The sequence below is a fragment of the Syngnathus acus genome, unplaced genomic scaffold (genome assembly GCF_901709675.1).
Source record: "Syngnathus acus unplaced genomic scaffold, fSynAcu1.2, whole genome shotgun sequence".
NCBI classification, from domain to species: Eukaryota; Metazoa; Chordata; class Actinopteri; order Syngnathiformes; family Syngnathidae; genus Syngnathus; species Syngnathus acus.
In genome coordinates, this window is record NW_023590257.1 from 8,187 (window position 1) to 15,000 (window position 6,814).

The following is a 6,814-nucleotide window of genomic DNA, read 5'->3' on the forward strand; positions in this document are numbered from 1 at the left end:
TCCATTAAGGCAAAATCCGGTTTCATTTCCAAAAGAAATAAGTTAAAACCCAGTTTTATTTCCAAAAAGAAAAAAGTCAAAAACAAAAAACGTAAATTTGAAATTAGAAACTCGAACCGAACTGAGAATATAAATAGACGTGCAGGGCGGCAGACGCTCAGTGCATTTAGGGAGAGCAAAGGGTAAACAACTCAGTAATAAATACATACAACAAAATTCAGCAATTTTTCATTTTTTGTTTGTGTGCCAGACCTGAGGAAGGCCCTAGCGGCCGAAACGTTGTCAGGGCACACTTTCATTATATATTGGCCATTCTAAATCTAAAAAAAGATATTTTTATCAAAAACTGCTTTAATAAAAACAATTTTGTTCAGAAAAAAATACCTTTATTACATATATAAATAATTACATATATAACAAAGGCAAAATCCTAATTATGGAGCAAGGTTGGACCACGGTCCACTATGGCCGACGCCGCCGCTTTGCTCACCAGAACCCTGGGCTGGAGGCTGGGAGGTGTGCTGGACGGATGGACCGTGCTTTTGCCCCTCCTTCCTATGGGAGGCGGGGCTCCTACCACAACCCTAACCCTAACCCTAACCCCTAACCCTAACCCTAACCCTAACCCCTAACCCCTAACCCTAAACCCTAACCCTAACCTTAACCTTAACCTTTGACCCCTGACCCCTAACCCCTAACCCTAACCTTAATCTCTAAGGAAAACAGTTGGTTAAATATAAAAACAAAACATTAGGTCAAGAATAATGCAAAGTGAATAGGCATAATGTAATCCAAGGTTGGAAGGGTAGGTGAGTTTCTCTCAATTTTCTCTCTCAACTTTTTTTCCATCTTGCTGGCCGAAGACCTGGGTAGCGCCTCAGCTACTCGGGGGAGGTTCTGGTTGAGGTGCAGTCTCGCTTCGCCGGCCTTCGTACCCACTCCAAAATTTATGCGACTCTGGTACGGTGAGGTTTACTGACGGAGACATGCGTCGGCCTGTGCCCTCCGCTGCCTTCTATCTAACCAACTGGGTCGGCGGACCCTTTGGGGAATGTGTAGCGAGATAACCTTAAAAACCTAACCCTAACCCTAACCCTGACCCTGACCCTGACCCTAACCCTAACCCTAACCCTAACCCTCCCTTGGGCGAGGGTGTCTGGTGATAATGGCCGAAACACTCTAAGACCCCAAGGTCCACTACTGATGAGGTGTCTACCAAATTTTGACATCCAAATTACCTACAACAAGGACCCTTTTTAAACAAAACAGTTTTTTTAACAAAAATAGATTTATAAAAAAATATATTAGTTCAAACACAACTAAAGGTTAATGGACACAATTAATATAAGGGTGGTCTTGTATTTAAGATAAGGTTAGTCTTGTAGGTCTGTACTTTTCGGTAGCTTTTCACTGTTTTTCCGTATTGCTGGTTAGGGACCTGGTTGGCGCCTCGGCTGCCCCTAACCCCTAACCCTAAACCCTAACCTTAACCCTAACCTTAACCTTTGACCCCTGACCCCTAACCCTGACCCTAACCCTAACCTTAATCTCTAAGGAAAACAGTTGGTTAAATATAAAAACAAAACATTAGGTCAAGAATAATGCAAAGTGAATAGGCATAATGTAATCCAAGGTTGGAAGGGTAGGTGAGTTTCTCTCAATTTTCTCTCTCAACTTTTTTTCCATCTTGCTGGCCGAAGACCTGGGTAGCGCCTCAGCTACTCGGGGGAGGTTCTGGTTGAGGTGCAGTCTCGCTTCGCCGGCCTTCGTACCCACTCCAAAATTTATGCGACTCTGGTACGGTGAGGTTTACTGACGGAGACATGCGTCGGCCTGTGCCCTCCGCTGCCTTCTATCTAACCAACTGGGTCGGCGGACCCTTTGGGGAATGTGTAGCGAGATAACCTTAAAAACCTAACCCTAACCCTAACCCTAACCCATTGCGGCCTGAGAGGAGACGGGAGAGACGCCAATGGTGAGTTAAGAAGATGAAGACGAAGGTGAGGTAGAAGAAATAGCTTAGCCACCACTCATTGGAACGGGGAGAGGCCACACGGAGGAACTGAGAGAAACCCACAAAACTTACCAGCAGGTGAAGGAAGGCATTCACCCACTCAGGAAGAAAACTCGACGACGCGGGGAGTGCAAACAGCGGTAGATGTGCTGCTGGAGCTCCTTGAAGAAAGAAGAAGAAGATACCAAGAACCTGGTCCTAATTTTTCTGAAGCACGAAGAGGGAGAGAAGATCCATCACAACGGCAGGTGAAGGAATGCATTCACCTACTTAGGATGAAAGCTCGACGACGTGCGAAGGGCCAATGGTAAATGTGCTGCGGGAACTCTTTGAAGAAAGAAGAAGAAGGTACCGAGAACCTGGTCATAATTCTTCTGAAGCACCAAAAAAAAGGGGGGGAGAAGATCCACCGCAACGGCTACTAGTGGAGACAGCATCGGTCCAAGCACGGGACACTGCAACACAAACTTCAAGTCCTAAATTCAACCAGATTCTAGTCTTGAAACTGAACCAAATTCTGAAATCAATTCCTTACCCTGAGTCAAATCCTAACCCTTAACCAAATTGCAAACTAAATCCTAAACTTGACCAAATCTAGATTCCAGAATGAATTTTAAATCCAACCAAATTTAAAAATTTACGATTAAATTGAATTAAATTACAAAACGAAAAGGCGGAACTATAATCGAATTAGATTTTTGATTTGAAGCAGACTCTAAAAGGAAAATTGAAAAAAGAAGGAATTTTCTTCAAACACATAAAAGAAAACATAGGACGGGACAGGACACTTGAGGGCGCCCTTGTCACATTAATCGCTGTGGTACAAGTTGGGCTTAGTTAGACGGAAATATTATGGGGTTAATATTATCCTTGGAAGGTAGGAATGAATACGTTGGAAAATTACTATTAAATAAGATTAAAAGGTTTTTCAACTTTAAATTTGATTCTAATCGATTTTTGGAACGGATACTTTGATTTGCAGGATTGTTGACAGAGGGTTGCCATGACGCAATCCGGAAGGTGGGAGGTACTTCCGGTTTGGCTAATGTTTACAAGCTATTTTATATACGGGACCTTTGATTCGAAATCAGAGTTAGAGTAAGGTAAGTGAAGTTTTTTTACGGACAAAAGTGACCGGGGAGTTTAAATAAACAATGCCAATCTAAATGTTCTCTAAGAGTAGCGCCGAGATGGGTAATTTTAATAATGTTATTGTTTATCGGGGGCCGCCATGACTTTTGGCCGGGGCTTGTGGGTATTTCCTGGTTGCTAATGCTTGTTAGCCGCGGTACGCGCAGGACGATATCGCTCCAAATAGGTGACTAGTTCAGGGATATGTATTGAATTTACGGATGAATGGGACCGGGTGTCAATACAGGAACGAGTTCATGAGGTTAAATCAAAATTTATTTGATCCTTATTAATTCAGAGAAGGACTTCGGTAATATTAGTGGCTAGGGGAGGCGCCATTGTTTTTTGCAGGGGCTTATGGGGACTTCGGCATTGCTAACGCTAATAACATTAGCTATGATTTACCTACGGCTATTTCGTTACAAATATACGATCTTATTAATGTTATAAATTAGTTTTACGGAGGAATGGGATCGGGTAAAACACTTTAATAATACCAGGGGGTTTGTGAACATTTTATTCCATATTGTTCGTTGTTTGGGGGAGATGAGGTTTTGGAAGATAGGGGGATTACAGGAGCCGCCGGAGTAATTGACAGGAGTTTACGAGTACTTCTGGGGAGTTGGACCTAGGGGAATCGCGATTTACGTTAATTGATGTATTTCTAAATGTATGATTTGAAATAAAGAAATACGAATTGAATTTACATTTGAATGTTTTACGACTAACACAATTAAACGGTGCCAATAGGTTATAGCGGAATTGTTTAGTGCTTATCAGTTGGATGTGGGGGCGTGACTGGATGACGAGAGCCGCCACGATGATTCGCCAAGGCTCTTGGGGGGGACGTTCAACGGTGGCGCTGTGACGCAGGAGAGTGGCACTGGGGAAGACCTTCTTTCCAGGTAATATGTAAGGTTACTCCGATTCTTTGAGAGAAACTTCTTTGATGACATAAAATGTATTAAGAGTGGAAATAATACCTTAAAGGTCATTAGCACAGGTAGGCCACATAGATTCCAATTTGCATTTATAATAATAAGGGTGGTCCCCCAATAAAACTGAAATGAAGCAAAACAACATTAAATGGAATACAAAGGTGGTTCATGTACATTTAATAGTTGAACAAATCAGTACAACAAAAGGACTAGAAGACTGACCAATTGATCTACTCTGTCTGCGTTAAAGCTGGACAGTTAACTGGACAAGCAACTGGAATTTCAATTGACGAAGTAGACACACTCCGGGGCTTGATCGACCCCGGCGGGGCCTCCCTTGGGCGAGGGTGTCTGGTGATAATGGCCGAAACACTCTAAGACCCCAAGGTCCACTACTGATGAGGTGTCTACAAAATTTTGACATCCAAATTACCTACAACAATGACCCGTTCTAAACAAAACAGTTTTTTTTAACAAAAATATATGAGTTCAAACACAACTAAGAGTTAATGGACACAATTTAAGACAAGGGTGGTCTTGTATTTAAAACAAGGTTAGTCTTGTAGGTCTGTACTTTTCGGTAGCTTTTCACTGTTTTTCCGTCTTGCTGGTTAGGGACCTGGTTGGCGCCTCGGCTGCCCCTAACCCCTAACCCCTAACCCTAAACCTAACCTTAACCCTAACCTTAACCCTTGACCCCTAACCCCTAACCCTAACCTTAATCTCTAAGGAAAACAGTTGGTTGAATATAAAAACAAAACATTAGGTCAAGAATAATGCAAAGTGAATAGGCATAATGTAATCCAGGGTTGGAAGTTTAGGTTGGTTTCTCTGATTTTTTTCTCTCACTTTGCAACCCTTTTTTTTCCATCTTGCTGGCCGAAGACCTGGGTAGCGCCTCAGCTACTCGGGGGAGGTTCTGGCAGAGGTGCATTCTCACTTCGCCGTCCTTCGTACCCAATCCAGATTTTATGTGACCTGGTACGGCGGGTTTACTGCGGGGACATGCGTAGGCCCGTGCCTTCCGTTGCCTTCTATCTAACCGACAGGGTCGGCGGACCCTTTGGGGAAGGTTTAGCGAGACAAACTCAAAATACCTAACCCTAACCCTAACCCTAACCTCTAAGACCCCAAGGTCCACTACTGATGAGGTGTCTACCAAATTTTGACATCCAAATTACCTACAACAATGACCCTTTCTAAACAAAACAGTTTCTTTAACAAAAATAGATTTTGAAAAAAAATATATTGGTTCAAACACAACTAAGGGTTAGTGGACACAATTAATATAAGGGGGGTCTGGTATTTAAGACAAGGGGGGTGTTGTGTTTAAGACGAGGAGGCCTTGTAGGTCTGTACTTTTCTGTAACTTTTCACTGTTTTTCCGTCTTGCTGGTTAGGGACCTGGGTGGCGCCTCGGCTGCCCGGAGTAGATTCTGGCGGAGTTGCGGTCTCACTTTGCCATCCTTCGTACCAAAAAAGAGATAGAAAAACAATTCAGATTTTGTATTACCTGGTACGGCGAGGTTTACTGCAGGGAATATACGCTGGTCGGTGCCTTCCATTGCCTTTTGTCTGGCCGGCGGGGTCGGCGGGTCCTTTGGGAAAGGTATGGTGAGACAAATTCAAAATGCCTAGCCCTAATCCCTGACCTCTAACCCTAACCCCTGACCTCTAACCCTAGCCTTGACCCCTAACCCCTGGTCCTGGCCCCTAGCCCTAGCCCTGACCCTGCTAGCCCTAACCCCTGACCCCTAACCTTAACCCCTAATCCTAACCCCTAATCCTAACCCTTGACCCCTAGCCCTGACCCTACTAACCCTAACCCCTAACCCTGACCATAATCCCTAACCCCGGACCCTAACCCTAACCTTAATCTCTAAGGAAAACAGTTGGTTGAATATAAAACCAAAACATTAGGTTAAGAATAATGCAAAGTGAATAGGCATAATGTAATCCAGGGTTGGAAGTTTAGGTGGGTTTCTCTGATTTGTTTTCTCTCACTTTTCAACTTTTTTTTCCCATCTTGCTGGCCGAAGACCTGGGTAGCGCCTCAGCTACTCGGGGGAGGTTCTGGCAGAGGTGCAGTCACACTTCGCCGTCCTTCGTACCCAATCCAGATTTTATGTGACCTGGTACGGCGGGTTTACTGGGGAGACATGCGTAGGCCCGTGCCTTCCGTTGCCTTCTATCTAACCGACAGGGTCGGCGGACCCTTTGGGGAAGGTTTAGCGAGACAAACTCAAAATACCTAACCCTAACCCTAACCCTAAGCTTACAGCACCTGGTATTCCCAGGCGGTCTCCCATCCAAGTACTAACCAGGCCCGACCCTGCTTAGCTTCCGAGATCGGGCGTTCTCAGGGTAGTATGGCCGTAAGCCATGGGTAATCACAAAATCATGCATTTTATAGAAACAATCGACCCTGAAAACCAAGACTTGCCGTTTCATGGAAACATGGCTATCATGAAAAGTTATTGATAGCTTTTTATGTGGTAGCACAAATTTGCCATTGCGACCTGCATTTTGCTGTATCAAAGTAAATGTCATGAAAAGTGGAAAAACCCTACATGGAAGTGCAATGTGTTTTTTTTTTTTTTTTTTTACGGATAAAGACTGCTGCTTTGAGTTCACAGGGAGCCAGCCTCTTTATTCACTGTACATAGTCTGCTCTCTAGCGGTAAAAGACGTGAACTACAATGCTATGGATGACGCCACACAATATAGATTT

At 43.9% G+C, this 6,814-nt stretch overlaps 1 pseudogene; it reads right to left on the reverse strand.

The window, feature by feature from the left end:
- Positions 1–6,355: 6,355 nt before the first annotated feature.
- LOC119119392 lies at positions 6,356–6,464 on the reverse strand (annotated as a pseudogene).
- Between the last annotated feature and the right edge of the window lie 350 nt (positions 6,465–6,814).